The following is a 21,093-nucleotide window of genomic DNA, read 5'->3' as shown; positions in this document are numbered from 1 at the left end:
AGAGGCTTCTGGTGTTGAGGGAGTTGGAGTCAGAGACTTTGGACTATTCTAATTTGCATATTTGCACAGTTAACCAGGAAATTGGTGCATAGAAAATTCAGAGTCTCACTTCTGGGTAAATAGGCAATATAACTTGATACTCTGAACCCCCAAACCCGCGGGGCAATACAGTGGCACAGTGGTTAGTATTGCTGCCTGACAACACCAGGGATCCAGGTTCAATTCCCGGCTTGGGTTACTGTCTGTATAGCATTTGAACATTCTCCCATGTCTGCGTGGATTTCTTCTGAGTGCTTCCCCCACCGTTCAAAGATGTGCGAGTTAGGGGCAATTTAACATGACCAATCCACCTTAGTGTCAGGGGGACTAGCTAGGGTAAATGAATGGGGTTATGGGGATAGATGGGATTGTGCTTGATGCAGACTCAGTGGGCCAAATGGCCTCCTTCTGCGCTATAGAGATTTTATGAACTCCCCCAAGAGGTTAACTAACAGTCAGTAAAAATGATCATATTATTAAAAATACACTTAGGATTGTCAATTACTAGACTCAGCTTTCTGCTACAATTTTAATGGGTTATTAATGTACAAATGAAGCAGCTTTCTGAAATTCATGGGCTGTTAAGTGGTGCATAATTTATTGTGAAACTAACAGTAGAATGGTATAAATTGGTGATTTGGAATTCATGGGATAGTGCCTCACTGCAGTTTGTTGGCCTATTGGCAGAAGATTAGCTAGGAAAATTGGAAGAAGATAAGTGGCTGAAAAAATGGTTTTGAACTTGAGCACAGAGAGGCCAATATTATGGAGACATATAACTAAACCCATTCATCCTTGCTAACATTCCCATGGAATGTTGGAGTGTGGTACTTCAATTGACATACTGTACATGCTACAAATCATTAGGCCAGACTTTTCTGAAACAATACTGGCATGAGAATGACAGTAAGAAGTCTCGCAACATCAGGTTAAAGTCCAACAGGTTTATTTGGCAGCACAAGCTTTTGGAATCGCGCTCCTTCATCGGGTGAATGAGGAGTTGTGTTCTCAAGTAGGGCATATAAAGACGCAAAGTCAATTTACAAGATAATGGTTGGAATGCGAGTCTTTACAAGTCATCAATTCTTAAAGGTACAGACAATGTGAGTGGAGAGAGAGCCAAGCACAAGTTAAAGAGGTGTGCATTATCTCCAGCCAGGATAGTTGGTGAGATTTTGCAAGCCCAAGTAAGTTGTAGGGGTTACAGAATAGTGTGACATGAACCCAAGGTCCCAGTTGAGGCCATTCTCATGTGTGCAGAACTTGGCTATCGGTTTCTGCTCAGCGATTCTGCATTGTCGTATGTCGTGAAGGTCACCTTGGAGAACGCTTACCTGAAGATCAGAGGCTGAATGCCCATGACTGCTGAAGTATTCCCCCGACTGGAAGGGCACACTCCTGCCTGGTAATTGTTGAGTGGTGTTCATTCATCAGTTGTCATAGTGTCTGCATGGTCTCCCATGCCTCAGGACATCCTTCCCTGCAGTGTATCGGGTAGGCAAAGTTGACTGAGTCACAAGAATACGTACTGTGTACCTGGTGGATGGTGTTCTCATGTGAGATGAAGGTATCCGTGTCGACGATCTGGCATGTCTTGCAGAGGTTGCTGTGGCATCGTGGTCACTGTTCTCCTGAAGACTGGATAGTTTGCTGCGGGCAATGATCTGTTTGAGGTTGTGTGGTTGTTTGAAGGCAAGATGTGGGGATGGCCTTGGTGAGATGTTTGTCTTTACTGATGACATGTTGAAGGCTCCAGAGAAGATGTCATAGCTTCTCGGCTCCAGGGAAGTATTGGATGACAAAGGGTACTCTGTCCGCAAATAGACCTGTTGGACTTTAACCTGGTGTTATGAGACTTCTTACTGTGCTTACCCCAGTCCAATGCCGGCACCTCCACATCATGTGAATGACACACCATTATCAATGTGCAAATTGGGTCAGCATTTTCTGTTGAGGAACAGAAACCCTGTGAAGTGTGAATTGCCACAGGTTGGTGGCTGATCTATGCTGCTCTACATGAGCTTTGCAAAAACAGTGGTCAGAATTCTCTGGCTGTTCATGCCAGTGGGATTCTCCGGTCCCGCTGGCAGCACACCCCCGCCCATGAGTTTCCCACCAGCCTGGGGTGACATCAATGGGAATTCCCGTTGACAGTGGTGGGACCAGAGAATCCTGCCACCAGCAAACAACGTGCCACCTCCCGCCGGCAGGAAACACACAGCTGGGAGACTGGAGAATCTCACCTAATATCGCACACTTAACCTTCCTGTGATTTTCTTATTTGTTGTGTTTGCACAGTAAACTCATGACAGGAAGTTAAAGCCCAGCAAATCTAAAAAGTAATTATGCTGTAATGGATACGGTGACAGTGGTTAGCGCTGCTGCCTCACAGCGCCAAGGACCCGGGTTTGATTCCTGGCTTGGGCCACTGCCTGTGTGAAGCCTGCATGCTTTCCCCATGTCTACGTGGGTTTCCTCCGGCAGTCCAAAAGGCACACTGATTTAGATGCATTGACTATGCTAAATTCTTGTTCAGTATACCTGAACTGGTGCTAGAGTGTGGTGACTGGGGGATTTTCTCAGCAACATCATTGCAGTGTTAATGTAAGCCTATTTGTGACTCTAATAAATGAATAAATTAATTAATGTGATCATGCTTAATAGCAGCCAACCAAGCTCTCTTGCTCAAAGTGGCCAGTTATAAATTGGAATTGTATTTCTTCAAGTTGTGAACTATTTTAAGGGATTTTTAAGAGTTACATTTTAAACGTTTATATTTTTCTTACCTCCTCTGTCCTATTTTTCACTCTTATTCCAGTTTTTAATTCCCTTTATTTTGTTTCTGTATCCAAGTTGACAAGGAAATTCAATCATTTTATTTTGACGTCCTCTCTGTTAGCTAAAGCTGTTTGGACTTGTTTAGGTTTTAATCATTTAAGAGTCAGCAGATAATGCAGCAGAGAGAACAAAGGAGCCTGTGGGATCTTGATGGATGATTGGACCAACAGGGTATTTTGCTTAACCAATTATTTTTTAAGGATTGAAAAATAAACAGGTGAATTGGATAGGGTAAATTCAATCTGAAATCAGGTACAGAAAGAAAAACAAAGACCCAAAGTAAGACTGGATGAAGAAAGAAGAAATACAGAAAGGACCACTAAGTAAAAGAAAAAGACATCTTCCACTTCTCCAATAATGTAACATTTTTAAAAAAATGAACAATCAGAAGGAAAGAAAACCCATGTCCATAATTATTTTCTTTCCGGGCAAGAGAGGTTGATTGTTGGTCATTAAAAGTTATCATATGATCAGAAAGATACAAAATTGTTCATTACTCAATTTCGATTTCTGTGTGATTTTAGTGGGAAGTTAATGTGCAAATGAAGCAACTTTATTAAACTCATAAAACACATTGTTCCAGCTCATGTCTGGAACATGCAGAAGTTAAGACTTACCTGAAGAATGCTGTCTCCAGAGTATGGGATGGAGGCTGCCAGCTACCATGGACCCTGGAACACCACATTACTGGGTGTGGGCGCACATATCAGGTGGATCTTCCAGCTTCAATGTCATTTGAGGAGGTCTTCCTCCAGCCTCAGTGTTCCCGGAGATCCATCTTTCTTCGACAGAAGATGATTGATGTTGGGCGCCTTTTAAATATGGCACTCAGATATGACAGCAAGGCACATACAATCCAGCCTGCCCTGCCACTGAAGCTACCGATGCATAATTAATGAGATCGTGACCAGGAGGTATGACATGGTTTTCCATCAACATCCCACAGTGGGAAACAATCCATGTTCCCATCCCCGCTATTTGACTTAGTTACAGATCAGAGAATACTGCCCATGTGCTTTAACTACTCCATAAATTAGAATGACTGAAATTTGTATTGTTTACCTGAGACATTTCCACTTACCAGTCCACCATGTCCTATCTGTGTATGATATATCATACATAATCTTGAGTTTGGTTACAACTATGGCACATGTTTTCCATTCACAGATAGGGACACCATAATATGGATCCCTTTTAGTCTTCAATGAGATGATTTAATTAATAAAGGATGATAGCTGGACTATACTTAGGGAATTGTGGTCATGGAATATTAAACATCGATCCAGATAAATCTTTTAACAAGATATCTACCAACAGTTCATTCAGTACAATATATCAAAAATTGATTAGTTCTTTTATGATACTGTGGGTTTCTTCTCTGTTTAATAGTGGAATGTGTCATCAGAACTGCGTTGTCACAGTGTCATTGTCTGAGCTGTAATTCATTTAAGGACAGCACCAAGAAATATAAAAGCTAACGATATTGATGCCTTGTCCAGAGTCTCAATTTGGGGACATTTTGTATTAGCGATCAGTATTTGATCCAATTCTGTGTACTGCTCCAATCGATAGAGGACTATATGAGCTAACTGTACAAGCAACTTTTCAAGTTATGAAGAACTTAGATACAAATTTGCTAAATACACATATCATGAACTAACTTACATACAAATGTGTGCAATGAATGCCATTTACTGCATAATGAAGTTCATTTATTACATAAAATTGCAGAGCTAACAATATGCTGTGATGGATGTCCTAATATCAATGAGCTGGAGGAATGACAGTAACAGATGAATGAGGTACATAGTGAAGGGTGGTAATTATGGATGAGATCTTACTGGTGATTGGTCAGGCTATAATGTTTGTAGGAGGCCAGAGCATGCTCACATTGCTGTTGACTGGTGGATTGTGCATAATAGATGGTAATGTATTCCATGTGAAAAGGGGGCTAGACATCACTGATGAGAAAACCACTTTCTTGGAGGATGGTGCACGTAGGAGGGAAATAAAATGATCACACCTTGGAGACCATGTCGAACTTCAAGAAAAGCTTTTATTCCACATGCATGAGGGAGAGCTGAACTCAGGCCTGAAAACCCAGGTTGCCTGCGAGCCCTCTCTGCCCTGGTAGATTGGTACGGGTTAATATAACTGCTTCAAATCATAAAGGTTTATATTAGCATATTAATTCCTTGAGTTAGATACAGAATAGCTCTTTTTTAATGTCATAATGGAGACTGCATTGTTCAGTACAACTTTATTACTCAGTCTCTTGGGTAGTTTTGTTCAAATGTCAAAATGTTGTATCAGCCCAACCGATTTGCACTGATGTGTTAATTGTTATCCCCCTCTGGGAGAACCTCTGGTTGTGAGTTATAGAAGACTAAACCCTCCCTAGACTACATGGAGCCTGGTTGTCTTGGTGCCGGTTCTCTCACTGTTGCGATAATCCCCTGCACATCAGAAGTTGATAGCCTATGTTAATCATTACCTATTGGCAGAGCAGGCCTCTAACTGTCTGCATTAACCTTCCCTTCCCTCTGGTGAGGTCTGGCTCTCTGTGCTTGCTCTACGTAGCCCTGGATGTATTGTACTGAAATTAAACAAAATATGAATGGACATATAAATTAAAATATGACATGATCCCTGATATTGCTCTACAACAGTGCAGTTTTGATATATCTCCATGGTCTCGCTGATGCATCTGTCTGTCAGGGTGTGATAGATGAGATAAGGTTTGTGAGAAGGAACATTTACACGAGAGTTACAAAACAAAGATCTAGGAGTACAGGTTCATAGTTCCTTGAAAATGAAAACACAGGTGGACAGAGTGGTGAAGGAGGCATTCGGCATGCTTTATTTCATTGGTCAGAACATTGAATACAGGAGTTGGGATGTCTAGTTAAAGTTGTACAAGACATTGGTAAGGCCACACTTGGAATACTGTGTACAATTTCTGGTCATCCTATTACAGAAGGGATACTATTAAACTAGAAAGAGTACAGAAAAGATTTACTAGGATGCTACTGGGACTTGATAGTTTGAATTGTAAGGATAGACTAGGAATTTTTCCCCTAGAGGTCTACAAAATAAGGAGGGGCACGGATAAGGTGGATAGTCAATATCTTTTCCCAAAAGTAGGGGAGTCTAAAACTCCAGGGCCTAGGTTTAAGATGAGGGGAGAGATACAAACGGTCTAGAGGGGCAATTTTTTTCACACAGGGTGGTGAGTGTCTAGATTGAGCTGCCAGAGGCAGGTACAATTTTGTCTTTAACATGCATTTAGACAGGTACGTGGGTAAGATGGGTATAGAGGGATATGGCCAGATGCAGGCAATTAGGACTATCTTAGTGGTTAAAAACCAGACGGCATAGACCTAAAAACCTCTGCATATTAAGTCTACACTTCAACTCATTGAACTCCTTTCACAAAAGATTAACACATGCCATCTGTTACTCAATCCTTAATAGCTGCTTCCATAAGACGTACGGATATGAGTTAGGAGCAAGAGTAGACCACTCAGCCCCTCCAGCCATCCCCACTGCCATTCAATAAGATCATGGCTGATCTGTTTGTAACTTCAACCTTGCATGCCCACTCTACGCCCAATAATATTTCACTTCCGTGCCCGTTCTATCTGGCTCTGCCTTAAAAATATCCAAAGACTCTGCTTCCACTGCCATTTGAGGGAGAGACTTGCAACCCTCTGTGATGAAAAGCCCTTTTTGTCTGTATTCAATGTGTGACCCCTTCAAAACAACATACAAACATAAGGCTTAGGAGCAGAAGTAAGCCATTAACCACTTTGAGCCTGCTCCACCATTTGATAAGAACATGGAAGATGTGTTTATGGTCTTAGGTCTACTGTCCTGTCTGCATCCATAACCCTTGATATCACAACCGTTGTAAGTCAAAAATCTATCTCATAGATTCATACAGTGCCGAAGGAGGCCACTTGGCTCATTGAGTCTGCACCGACCATAATCCCACACAGATCCATCCTCATAACCCCATGTATTTACTCTAGCTAGTCTCCCTGGCACTAAGGGGCAATTTAGCATGGCTAATTAACCTAACCCCCACATCTTTGGAGAGTGGGAACAAATCTGAGCACCTGGAGGAAACCCATGCAGACACAGGGAGACTGTGCAGACTCTACACAGTGACCCGAGGCTGGAATTGAATCTGGGTCCCTGGCATGTGTGGCAGCAGTTCTAACCACTGTGCCACCCTGCTGCCCCGCAATTGTAAATAAATTGAATGACCCCTGCCTCCACTGCTCTCTGGGGAAGAGAATTCCACAGGCCAACAACAATCTGAAAGAAAGTAATTCTCCTCATCTCTGTCTTAAAAAGGCAATTTTATTCTTAAACTGATTCTAGTCTCCTTCAAAAGAAGAAATATCCGCCTGGTATCTACTCTATCAAGCCTCACCAGCATCTTACATGTTTCATTAAGATCACCTCTCAGTTTTCAAAACTCCAATGGATATAGGCATAACCTGGTCAAACTTTTTTCATAAGATTATCCCTTCACTCTGTGAATGGTTGGATCTCCAGTGCACTTTCTACCAACACAATGCGGGGTGCAGTTGGTTGGTTGCAGGAGGGTGAGTGACCGGTCAACCCATGCAGGGATTGAAGGGGGCAATTGGCCAGCCCATGTGGGGGGAGGGGTCAAGTGATCATAGTAGTGCAGGTGTGATTGTGCCCTCTGCTGTGAGCTGCTGGCTTTCAGCAAGCTTAGGCCCCTACCCCTGCCAGCAAGAAACAAATCTTGCTTCTTCCTTTGCTCAGAGACTTGTAAGATTGGATTTTTAACCATCCAAAAAATTGGTGCAAGTTAAGTGGATGGGAACTGAACTCGGGTGCTTTGAAAATTTTGATATAGAAAGGTCCATGCAATTTGCAAAATAGGCTGTGCCCATTGTCATTATTCTTACGTCTGATAAATCAGTTTGTCTTTGCATAGACTATAAATTAACATTTAACAAATTAAATCTAGTCTCCAAACCCACTAGATATCCTGTGTCACTGACCAAAGATTTGTGTGCTGAGCTAATAGGCACCAAGGTGTTTGCCAAGTTGGGCATGAGCCAAACCTATTTTTAGCTTGAATTAGACAAGTCCTGAAAATGTGATGATCGACACAAATAAAGTGTTCTACAGTGCTGGCACAAATCATGCTAATCTGGGAAAATTGCATGCAGGCCTAAAAAATGCATCTTATGCCTGCTGCCAAATAATTTGTGATCCGATCCTTTTCTGCTGGTACAAACTGGATCTTGCCCACAAAGACCATGAGGCAGATCGACATATTTAAATATGCTTTGCCATTCAATGCCGGATTCTCGCAGGCCTGAGGAATGTCAGTCAGATCAGCCAAGAACAGTCTTGAGAGGCCAAAAGATCTATTTTTGTTCCTACTTATGTGGTCTTGCCCACATTTTAGCTTGATGTTTAATCAAAAGAGAAAATGCTGGAAAATTTCAGCTGGTCTGGCAGCATCTGTAAGGGGTGAAAAGAGCTGACATTTGAGTCTAGATGACCCTTTGTTTAAGTTGATGTTGCATGGAGCGCGGAATGAACATGGCCCAAAACTGAATGTAGTACTCCAAAATAGTGCAGATCTGCGTCTGATACTATTTAAGTTTTATTATATATTGGGCGTAAGAATTCTAAGGGTTGCCAGTACCAAGTGGAATTAGCTGGAAAATACATAGAAATCTACCTTAAACCAAAAGGCAAAGGGAGGAAATTTACCAACATGTCCACCTGAGTTTTGTACTATGTCACCTGAGGCCAACGGAGAATGCCATTCCCCGAGTCTCACCCGCACCCGGAATCGGAACTGGTGTGCTGGTAAAATTCCGGCCGGAGATTCTGTTCACAAATGTATCTTCGACGTTGTCAAGCAGATGTATGAGAATTCTTTACCCAGAGGGTGGTGAGGGATTGGAATGCCCTGCCTGCTGCAGTTGTAAATGCGCCTAGTTTGGGGGCGTTTAAGAGGTCTGTGGACAGGTTTATGGACGAAAAGGGATTGGTTTAGGTTAGTGGGTCATTGTTGTTTTTTTTTTAACTGGTCGGCGCAACATCGTGGGCCGAAGGGCCTGTTCTGCGCTGTTATGTTCTATGTTCTAATTGTCTGCTTGCTTAATATTACCTATCCTTCAACTTTCAGAGCAGGTCAACCAAACAAAACATTGCTTTAGACATAGCTATGATTTCCAAGTTGCTGGAATAATGTTATTAGAAATGTTACTGCACATAGAAAAAGAGTTAAGGACAATTCTGGGATTTGAAATGGTCAGAACATTGACTATAGGAGTTGGGACATCTTGTTGAAGTTGTACAAGATATTGGTCAGCCACACTTGGAATACTGTGTGCAATTCTAGTTGCCCTATTATAGAAAGGATATTATTAAACTAGAAAGAGTGCAGAAAAGATTTACTAGGATGCTACTGGGGCTTGAGGGGTTGAGTTATAAGGAGAGGCTGAATAGACTGGGACTTTCTGCTCTGGAGCATAGGAGGCTGAGGGGTGACCTTATAGAGGTCTTTAAAATAATGAGATGTATAGACAAGGTAGATAGTCAATGTTTTTTCCCAAAGGTAGAGGAGTCTAAAATTAGAGGGCATAGGTTTGAGGTGAGAGGAGGGAGATACAGAAGTGTCCAGGGGCAATTTTTTCACATGGGGTGGTGAGTGTCTGGAACAAGCTGTCAGAGGTAATAGTACAACCAGGTACAATTTTATCTTTTAAAAAGCATTTAGATTGTACCCATGTAACTATGGGTATGGAGGGATATGGGTCAACTGCGGGCAATTGGGATTAGCTTACGGGTTTTAAAGAAAAAGGGCGGCATAAACAAGTTGGGCCGAAGGGCCTGTTTCCATGCTGTAAACCTCTATGACTCTCACTGACCAAAATCAGCCTGATTGCTTTCAGTTAACATTCAGCCCATTAACTCTGTTCTCCCATCTACACATACTTCACATTTATTCACTTGCTGTTTTTACGTCTGAAATGGGAATCCGTTATGTCAGTCTGGGAAGGACAATGCTGAAGTCCGCTTCAACGGCGGGTAAAATATCAGTATAAAAGAGTTCAGGCATTGAAAGGCCCCTCGTACTATTTGTATCAAAACACCACATGGCATTAATCTAGCAGCAATTGTTCCATTCAAAGTGAAAGAGAAATTCCCCAGTTCCTCCTATTTATTGCGATGATCTCTGAATTCCCGCGGAGACGCAGAATGAGAGAAAGGCACTGCTGCATTGTTCCAGTTGTCAGGATATATGGTGCACCTCAGGTGCAGTGAGATATCTGGGTACAAGTCGCAACTAAGTGTGATAGATAAGCAATCAAATCAGTTCTAGTCATTGTGATTATGTGGAGCTGAGGTGGTGACAGCTCTTCATATAAATGTTATGGTGTGGCCTGCTCAGTGATCCTCTGTGGCATGCTATAGCTTTCCTCCATTAATTTAGCTCTTCTCTAAAACACATCTCTTCTCGTTTGTGTGGAGATAAAAAAACAATCACTGGTATGGACTGGCTGTACGTTTCTCTGCACCAGAAACTTACACATAACAAAAGCTGAAAGGACATTTCCACATCTGCTATCAATGTGGCTAGATTAGAATAGAAAAAATAACAAAAGACTTGCACTAAGTTTAATTATTAGTCACAAGTAAGGCTTATATTAACGCTGCAATGAAGTTACTGTGAAATTTCCCGAGTCGCCACACTCTGGTGCCCCTTCGGGTCAAAGCACCTAATTGGCATGTCTTTCAAAATGTGGGAGGAAACCAGAATACTCAGAGGAAACCCCACAGATACAGGGAGAACGTGCAAACTCTGCATGGACAGTGATCCAAGCTGAGAATCGAACCCAGATCCCCAGCGCTGTGAGGCAACTACGCAACACTGTGCCATTGCAAGCCCCTTCATGACCATCAGACATTTCAAAGCACATTTTGCAGCCATTTAAGTACCATAGAAGTGTAGCCATGGCTGCAATGCAGGAAATACAGCAGCCATTTTCACAGAAACTTGATTGGCACCACATCTACAAACACTCAATCCCTCCACCACTGACACTCAGCAGCAGCAGCAGCGTGTACTGTCTACAAGATGCACTACAGTAATTCACTAAAGACCCTTAGACAGCACCTTCCAAACCCACAACCACTTCCATTTAGAGGAGCAAAGGCAGCAGATAAATGGGAACACCACCACTTTCACGTTCCCCCTCCAAGCCACTCACCATCCTAACTAGGAATATATCGCTGTTCCTTTGCAATCACTGGGTCAAGATCCTGGAATTCCCTCCCTAATGGCATTGTGGGTCAAGCCACAGAACATGGTCTGCAGCAATTCAAGAAGGCAGCTCACCACCACCTTCTCAAGGGCAACTAGGGATGGGCAATAAATGCTGGACAGTCAGTGATGCCCATGTCCCACGAATGAATAAAAAAGAATCATAGGATTCTGCAGTGCAGGAAAGGCTCTTCAGCCAATTGAGTCTGCACCAATGCATGAAATGTCCTGACCTGCCCACCTAATCTCACTTGCCAGCACTTGGCCCGGAGCCTTGAATGTTATGGCATGCCAAGTACTCATCTGAGTACTTTTTAAAGGATGTGAGACATCCCACCTCCACCATCCTCCCAGGCAGCGTCTCCATTCCAGACTGTCACCACCCTCTGGGTAAAAAAAGGTTTTCCTCAAATCCCCTCTGAACCTCCCACCCCTCACATTTTGTACAAGATCCCACAGGCAATGTGATAATGACTTGTGTTAGAGCTGGAATGTGGGGGAGCGGGTGGGTGAAGTGGGGGGTCCGCTGCCACTCTGCTGGCAATCGGTGGAGGGGAAGTGGGGCAGAGGGTTGCATTCAGTCTGGGTCGCGGGGGATTGGGTGGATAAGGGGGACAGTTATGTTGTGGGGGTGGGGTGATGTCTTTGGGGGCCATCACTCCCGCTTTTCGCTCCCTGCCGCTTTATCCGCTTTTTGCAGCCCCTGTGCAATGTGACAGGAGTGCTTTTTCCAACATTTTTTTCACTGTGCGTACACAGCTCAGATCTCCAATCGGAGCAGCAGCGTTTTGGGCACAATAAGCCTCGCCCACAGCAGACGCATTCAGACCCGCAGATTATTTTCAGGCTGAGTGCGTATGGGGGCACCTGAGAACAAATTTCCGAGTCAGATCTGAATTACACCCAGATTCAGCACTTAGAATCAAAATGGGAAAATTGAGTCCTTATGTTTAGAGAGTTTATGACATAAAAATTAAACATGAGTTTGGAGAAGGAATGAGTTGTTGTTTAGCATCCAAGGGCCAATTTATTGGTTACAAAGGCTCTTTCAATTTAGTTTTAAACTGAACATATAGCAGTCAGAGCCAGAGAGGGAACAGCTCCCCCAACTTTGTTAGAATAAAAACCATACCATCGAGTAAATGGACAAGACTAGAAATTACAGAGCAACGAGAATTTTCCAGGAAGATTGGAGTAAAAGGAACTGCCAGAAGAACAAGGTACTGATCAGAGCTGAAAAGTGCAGAACTAATGGAGTTTGTTAGTAAAAAATCAATTGGTATCTGAAACACTCCTAAGATTGGTGACATTTTAATAGACAGCTTGTGATGTAAAATATTGAGGCAATTATGAAGCAGTTTTACAGATGAACCATAGAAAGCATTCTTTCTGGTTGTATCACAGCTTGTTATGGCTCCTGCTCAATCCAAGACCACAAGAAAGTACAAAGGATTGTGAATGAAGCTCAGTCCATCACTGAAACCTGCTTCCAACCCTTTGACACTGTCTGTACTTCCCACTACCTCAGAAAAGCAGTCAGCATAATTTAGGACCACACACACCCCGGATATATTCTCTTTCACTTTCTTCTGTTGGGAAGAAGATATTAAAGCCTGAGGACACATACCAACTGACTCAAGAACAACATCTTCCCTGCTGCCATCAGACTTTGATTGGACCTACCTCACATTAAATTGATCTTTCTTTACAGCCTAGTTATGCCTGTAACACTACATTGTGGAGTCTCTCCTTTCCTTCTCTATGAATGGTATGCTTTGTCTGTATAGCGCACAAGAAACAATACTTTTCACTTTATATCAATACATGTGACAATAATATATCAAATCAACTGGTGGCTGGATTCCTGAGGAGACTGTGATAGTTTAAAAGCTCCTGGCTAATGAAGACAGAGGAATACTTAAAGGACCATTGAAAATCTTGGAAAGCAGCTGAGTGAAAGCATTGTTTGTGAGAAGGTTCTAAGGCATGTTGTGAGGTTAGTATACCTTTAAGAATGTTTTTTATATCATGATCTCTGCAGCTCTCACTGTCTGTGTTTCTCAGCTCACAGTCTTAACTGATGTCATAATGGCACCGGCTTGACTGGTGATATCTTTTTATTGCTACTTAAATGAAGGAGCTGTTTATTTTTACTGGGATGTTTATGACTCTGCATTTTTAGGAGAAAAACTGGGTTGGCAGATCAGATAAAGGCAGTTTTTTTTTTCATTTTCAGTTGGGAACTGTAGGCATCGTGCTGAAAATAAGTCTCTCTCTCTCTCTCTCTCTCTCTCTCTCTCTCTCTCTCTCTCTCTTTTTGACTTCAATCTATTCTGGGTGTATCCAGAGAACTGCACACTTCAACCAAAGGACTCAATTCTAATATCACGTCAGTATTAGTCTTTGCTGTGTTGAACTTGTTTAAAGGGTTCAACACAGCAAATCTATGGCAAGGATATTAGGTTTTTTAGAACATTTTGATATATTTGTTAAGGCTTATGCATTATAGCGGTTGTTTTATTTCTTGTCTGTAATTGGTAAGAGTCCTTGATAATTTTCTTACTATAAGTATTAACTACATCCTTAAATAAACTTTGTTAAAAGTTCCCTAGTGGGTCATTTGAATCATACCGGAAATAAAACACATCATGCTTATCCTAGCCAAGATGCAAAACTTATGATCCAGGTGGGCTCTATAAAAAGCTTTGGAGTTTCTGACCTGAAGTATGATAATGTCTGTTCAAGAGTGGAGTTTGGAAACACCTAAGGTGAAATCTGGAGTCCAGTGAGATTGGTTCACTCACAGTGTAATGGTCATGTGGGAGGGCATTGAGGAGAAATCCACAGAAGATGACCTCGTCTTGGGAAATAAGGAAGGGCAGGTGACAAACGTTAGTGAGGGATCACTTTGGGACAAGCGATTGTAATTCTATTAGTTTTGAAAGAGCTCTGGAGAATAATAGTCTGTTCCAAAAGTTAAAATTCTAAATTGGGGCAAGGCCAATTTTGATGGTATCAGGCAGGAACTTTCAAAAGTTAATTGGGAAAGTCTGTGGGAAGGCAAAGGGATGTCTGGTAAGTGGCATGCTTTCAAAAGTGTGTTAACCAGAGTTCAGGGAAAACATTCATCTTAGAGTGAAGGGCAAGGCTAGCAGAAGTCAGGAACCATGGATGATTCAGGATATTGAGGCCCTGGTCAAGAAGAAGAACGAGGCACATGACGTGCATAGGCAGCTGGGATCAAGTGAATCTCTTGAAGAGTATAGGGGGTGTAGGAGTAGAGTTAAGAGAGAAATTAGGAGGGCAAAAAGGACACAATTGTTTTGGCAGATAAGGCAAAGGAGAATCCAAAGAGCTTCTACAAATACATAAAGGCCAAAAGAGTAGCAAGGGAGCGAGTAGGGCCTCTTAAGGATCAACAAGGGCATCTATTTGTGGATCCATAAGAGATGGGTGAGATCCTAAATGAATATTCCTCAACAGTATTTTCTGTTTGAAAAAAGCATGGATGTTAAGGAACTTGGGGAAATAAATAGTGATGTCTTGAGAAGTGTACATCTAACAGAGAAGGAGGTGCTGGAAGTCTTAAGGCGCATTAAGGCAGATAAATCTGCAGGACCTGATGAGGTATATCCCAGGACATTGAGGGAGCTAGGGAGGAAATTTTGGGTCCCCTAGCTGAGATATTTGAATCATCGATAGTCACGGGTGAGGTACCTGAAGATTGGAGAGTGGCAAATGTTGTGTCTTTGTTTTAAAAAGTGCTGCAGGGAAAAGCCTGGGAATTACAAGCCAGTGAGCCTCACATCTGTGGTGGGTAAATTGTTGGAGGGTATTCTGAGAGACAGGATCTACAGGCATTTAGAGATGCAAGGACTGATTAGGGACAGTCAGCATGGCTTTGAGTGGAAAATCATGTCTCACAAATTTGAGTTTTTGAAGGGGTAACCAAGAAGGTAGATGAGGGCAGTGCAGTTGATGTTATCTACATGGACTTTAGCAAGGCCTTTGACAAGGTACCGCATCGTAGGTTGTTGCATAAAGTTAAATCTCATGGATCCAGTGTGAGGTAGCCAACTGGGTACAAAATTGGATTGACGACAGAAGCCAGAGGGTGGTTGTAGAGGGTTGTTTTTCAAACTGGAGGCCTGTGACCAGTGGTGTACCTCAGGGATCAGTACTGGGCCCACTGTTATTTGTCATTTATATTAATGATTTGCATGAGAATATAGGGGACATGGTTAGTAAGTTTGCAGATGACACCAAGATTGGCATGGTGGACAGTGGGGAAGGTTATCTCCAATTGCAATGGGATCTTGATCAATTGGGCCAGTGGGCTAATGAATGGCAGATGGAATTTAATTTAGACAAATGTGAGATGATGCATTTCGGTATATTGAACCGGGGCGGGAATTACTCAGTTAATTGTAGGACACTGGGGAGAGTTACAGAACAAAGATCTCAGGGTACATGTTCATAGCTCCTTAAAAAGTGGAGTCACAGGTGGACTGAGTGGCGAAGAAGGCATTCAGCATTAAAACATAGAACACTACAGCACCGTACCGGCCCTTCGGCCCTCAATGTTGTGCCGAGCTATGTCCAATCCCAAGATCAAGCTATCTCACTCCCTTGTTAGGCATGTTTGGTTTCATCGGTCAGAACATTGAATACAGGAGTTGGGACGTCTTGTTGAAGTTGTACAAGACATTGGTAAGGCCACACTTGAAATACTGTGTGCAATTCTGGTCACCCTATTATAGAAAGTGTATTATTAAACTAGAAAGAGTGCAGAAAAGATTTACTAGGATGCTACCAGGACTTGATGGATTGAATTGTAATGAGAGGCTGAATAGACTGGGACTTTTTCTGTGGAGCATAGGAGGCTGAGGATAACCTTAGAGGCCCATAAAATAGAGGGGCATAGACAAGGTAGATAGTCAATATCTTTTGCCAAAGGTTAGGGAGTCTAAAACTAGGGGGCATAGGTTTAAGATGAGATGGAAGAGATACAGAAGTGTCCAGAGGAGCAATTTTTTTCAGAGGGTAGTAAGTGTCTGGAACAAGTTGCCAGAGGTAGTAGTAAAGGCAGACACAATTTTATCTTTTAAAAAACATTTAGACAGTTACATGGGTATGATGGGTATAGAGAGATGGGCCAAATGCAGGCAATTGGGATTAGCTTAGGAGTTTTAAAAAGGCGGCACGGACAAGTTGGGTCAAAGGGCCTGATTCCATGCCGTAAACATTTATAACTCTATGACTCTAAGATTGTTTGAGTGGCCTCTGCCACTTGACTTCAGAGTGGGGTGCTGTTTGACCACAGTTAGCCTGTTGTGTTACAGGGACTGTGTGGTTGCTGAGAACATCTTGGGATATAATTTTTGCCCTGTTAAGAATAAAATCTGTGTGCATTTATGAAGATAAGTAGGAATGAAGGAGTATTTTTTTAAATTAGACTTACCATGTTTATAAATTTTTTTTGTCACTAAAAGCTAATTGACATTCCTGTGACTCTGTTCATCCATTTTTTTCAAAAGACAGTTAAAGTTATGTGTTCCATTCTGGAAACTCCCTGTCCAGGTCATAGAATCATAAAATCCCTGCAGTGCAGAAAAAGGCCATTCAGCCCATTAAGTCTGCATCAACCACAATCCACCCAAGCCCTATTCCCCTAATTCCACATATTTAGCCTGCCAGTCAACCTAACCTGCATATTTTTGGAGTGTGGGAGGAAACTGGAGCACCCAGAGGAAACCGATGAAGACATGGGGAGAACATGCAAACTCTACACAGTCACCCAAGGCCAGAATTGAACTTGGGTCTCTGGCGCTGTGAGGCAGCAATGCTAACCACTGTGCCACCCTATGTGCCACTGTGCTGCCCCAGTAAAAACTGGGATTGTAACAGTGCTCAAATCCAACAGTGCAGCATTCCCTCCGTTCTGCACTGCAATGTAAGTCATGATCATTGTGCTCAAGTCTAGCAGAGGGGCCTGGAACCCAGAATCTGGTTACTAGGGGACAAGACTATCAACAATTAAGTCTCAGATCAGCGCTGGTTAAATCAAATAACTGAACAAATTTGAGATCGGAATGGTTTTATCCTATTCCTTTGCTTTCTTGTCAGAAAAACAACAAAAGATGAATAGCCAGTAACATGCAGGGCAGGCAAAGAGAAAGACAGGTTGTGCAGAAGTCCCCTCAACTACATCTCATTCTCCAACCACTATTCAGTTCTGAATATTGATGTCAGCGATGGTTCATTTGAGATGTGCGGCCAAAGCCAATTCCAGGACTTGCTTGTCTCACCTGTATGGAGTGGCAAGGAAAAGATTGCAAGACCAACAATGGGAGCAAATTCAATTGTTAGAGAAACAAGTAGATGATTCTGAGGCCACAGACATGAATCCAGGATGGGATCTTTCCTCCCTGGTGCCAGTGTCAAGAATGCCACAGAACGGCAGCAGAGAGATCTGAAGAGGAGGAGGTTGAACAGCCAGCAGTCCTGTTGCACGCTGATATAAACAATATAGAAAGAAGGAAGAATGTGGTCAGAATTTAGGGAACTAGTTAGGAAATTAGCAAATGTCAAAAGTAGCAATTTCAGGCTATCTCCCTGGACTATGCACAAATTAATATAGGAATAGGAGTAAAAAGCAAATGAACGAGAGGCTGGTAAGATGAGGTGGAGATGCTGAATGTGGACTGGGGTGGGCACAGTAAGAAGTCTCTCCACTCTAGGTTAAAGTCCAGCAGGTTTATTTGGAATCAGGAGCGTTCAGAGCGCTGCTTCTTCCTCAGGTGAAGAGGAGCAGCCCTTCTACGGGGATACAATTGGTTAGAAATTAAAAAGATAATTTTTGCATAGAAGCAGACGACATTGCTAAGGGACTAAATTAATAGTTTTCATCTGTCTTCACCAAGGAAGGTGATTCCCAGACCATGGCGAAAGAGGAGACATTTGAACGTTTTAAATTGATAAAAAGGAGATATTGAATTTTTGTACTCATTCGTGGGACGTGGGCCTCGCTGGCTGGCCAGCATTTATTGCCCATCCCTGGTTGCCCAAGGGTAGTTGAGAGTCAACCACATTGCTGTGGCTCTGAGTCACATGTAGGCCAGACTTGGTAAAGATCACAGATTTCCTTCCCTAAAGGATATTGGTGAACCAGATGGGTTTTTCTGACAATTGACAATAGTTTCATGGTCATCAGTAGATTCTTAATTCTGGATTTTTTAATTTGAATTCAAATTTCACCATCTGCCGTGGCAGGATTCGAACCTGGAACATTTGCTACATTTCTGAATCAATTGTCTAGTGATAATACCACTAGGCCATCACCTCCCCTAATAGACTGTACTTAAAATTGATGAAGGACCAGGAACAGAGGAGAAGCACCCACAGGTACTGAGGGAAGTGAGGATAGAAATTGCAGAGACTGGTCATAATTTTCCAATTTTCCTTAGACTCAGAGGTAGTGCCAGAGGATTGGAGAATTGCAAAGGTTGTATCCTTGCTCAAAGAAAGAGTGCAGAGATAAGTACAGCAAATACCGACTAGTCAGTTTAACATCAGTCATGAGGAAGCTTCTAGAAAAATTAATAGTCATGTGGGAAACTAAGGAAAAGCAGTGCAGATATATCAAGGGAAAATATGTTTCACTAACTTGCGGGAGTGTTTTGAAGAGATTCAGGGAGATAACTTGAACTACCTCCAACCAGATCTCCCTGACTTGACACCCATGCCCCTGCCAACTCAAATAACGCCTCCCAACTTGAACAACGATCCCTTGATGAACCCCCCCCCCAACAAAACACCCACCAAACACAGCACTCCCTAACCCAATGCTTCTTTCCTCTCCTAAAAGTATCCCCCCCCCCACAACTGACCTGACCCTTCCCCCACCTCCAATGTCTGGAAACCAACCCCCCCCCCACCCCCGTCCAAATGTTCAGACATCTTACACTTCAATATCCCATTCACTCATCTTAGAAACCTATTCTTAACCAGATCTTTAGGCTCACCTGCTTTACAGCAGCTAATGCCTGGCTTGAGCCATAGAGATTGGGTGAGTTAGACACTTTCTGCTTCATTCGCAGGTAAGTTGCTATGGAGTAGCAATCTGTCAGCTGGCTGACTGCCACTCCGAGGAAGTTATGGGCCAGGACATGATTTAAAGGCATGACTTTTCCAATGTTGATATTCAGAGAGACACAGGTGTACAATACAATGAACACAAAGCTAGCATATAGGTGCAACAAGCAGTTCGGAAGGCAGATAACATCTTGATCTTTATTGCAAGGTAATTGGAGTGCAAAAATAAGCAAGATTGCTCTGATGAAGGGGTACCTAGATTTGAAAATTTGGCTCTATTCTCTCTCCACAGATGCTGTCAGACCTGCTGAGTTTCTCCAGCATTTTCTGTTTTTGTTTCAGTTGTCAGCATCTGCAGTATTTTGCCTTTAAATAAGCAAGTTTTGTTCCATTTGTATTCAGCTTGGTGAGACCACACCTGGAAGATTGTGTACAGTCTTGATCTCGGTTTCTAAGGAAGCATCTCCCTGGGTGGCACAGAGACACAATGGTTAGATTGCTGCATCACAGGACCAGGGACCCAGGGTTTGATTCCCAGCTTGGGTCACTGTCTGTGCTAAATCTGTCTCCCCATGTCTCCATGGGTTTCCTCTGGGTGCTCCAGTTTTCTCCCACAGTCCAAAAGACATGTTGGGTAAGTGCATTGGCCATGCTAAATTCTCCCTCATTGTACCCAAACAGGCGCCGAAGTGTGGCGAGTAGGGGATTTTCACACTAACTTCATTACAGTGTTAATGTAAGCCTACTTTTGACACCGATAAATTTAAACTCGCCTTGAAAACAGTATGAAGGGCCATTGAATTTGTCCTTGGGATGAGAGGGTCACCCGGTGAGGAGGAATTGAATGGAAGAGGTCTTTATTCTCTGAAGCTGAGAAGAATACAAGGTGATTATATTGAATCATACAAGATTCTCAAGGAGCTTGACAGGGCAGAGACTGAGAGATTTTTCCCCTGTTTAGGGAAATCTAGGAGACCGGCACAGTTTTTGGGTAATAATTTAGGATTGAGATTCGGAGAAATTTCTTCAGAGTTGTAAATCTTTTGCATCTCTCTGCCCCTGAGGAATGTTTATACTCCATCACTGATATATATTCAAGGCTGAGAGTTACACTTTGCTCTCTTGGGGAGGGAAGGTATATAAGGACCAGGTAGGGAAGTGGAGCTAAGGTGGAATATCAGTCTTGATCCTATTGAACAGTGTAGCAGTTTCAAGGGCATGTATGGTCTACTCTTCTGCTCTTTTATTCTCCCCTTAAACATCCAAAATCACAAGTGGAGGTAGTAATAACGTCCTAGCATTTTCACAATTTTGGTTGCAATGATTTTAAAAGGACAAATTTGTCTTTAAGAACATACTGCCAGACTGGACAGAACACAATTGGCTCCTGGTGCCTATGTTAACAGAGCTGGGATGAGTAGATCTTGTGAAGCAGGTGCTAGCAGTGTGAAATTGTAGATGAGTTGAGTTGGATGAGATTGCGTGTGCTAATTAAGTGCTCACATTCCAGGATCCTCAAGAAGTGACATGATTTATGAACGTGATGAGGAGCCAACAAATCATGGGTCTTGTGCCACTTCCTGAGCCCCTATAGATCAAACCTGGATAGCAACTGTGAAACAGAAGAGTGCTGGCAGGGTGGTGTAGAACCAGCATTTCTTTCTGGTTGAAGAAAGGGTTTTTGGTGTGCAAAATTACCCAAATATTGTCTCACTGTCTTTTGCCCACAAGATGTAGATGCAAGCACAAGTACGACAATGAAATTAGACTTTTAGATAAACTTACCAAATGTC

The sequence above is a fragment of the Carcharhinus amblyrhynchos genome, chromosome 5 (genome assembly GCF_965287045.1).
Source record: "Carcharhinus amblyrhynchos chromosome 5, sCarAmb.v2.hapA, whole genome shotgun sequence".
Taxonomy (NCBI): Eukaryota; Metazoa; Chordata; class Chondrichthyes; order Carcharhiniformes; family Carcharhinidae; genus Carcharhinus; species Carcharhinus amblyrhynchos.
The sequence above is the reverse complement of the archived record's forward strand: the minus strand, read 5'-3'. Positions refer to the sequence as shown.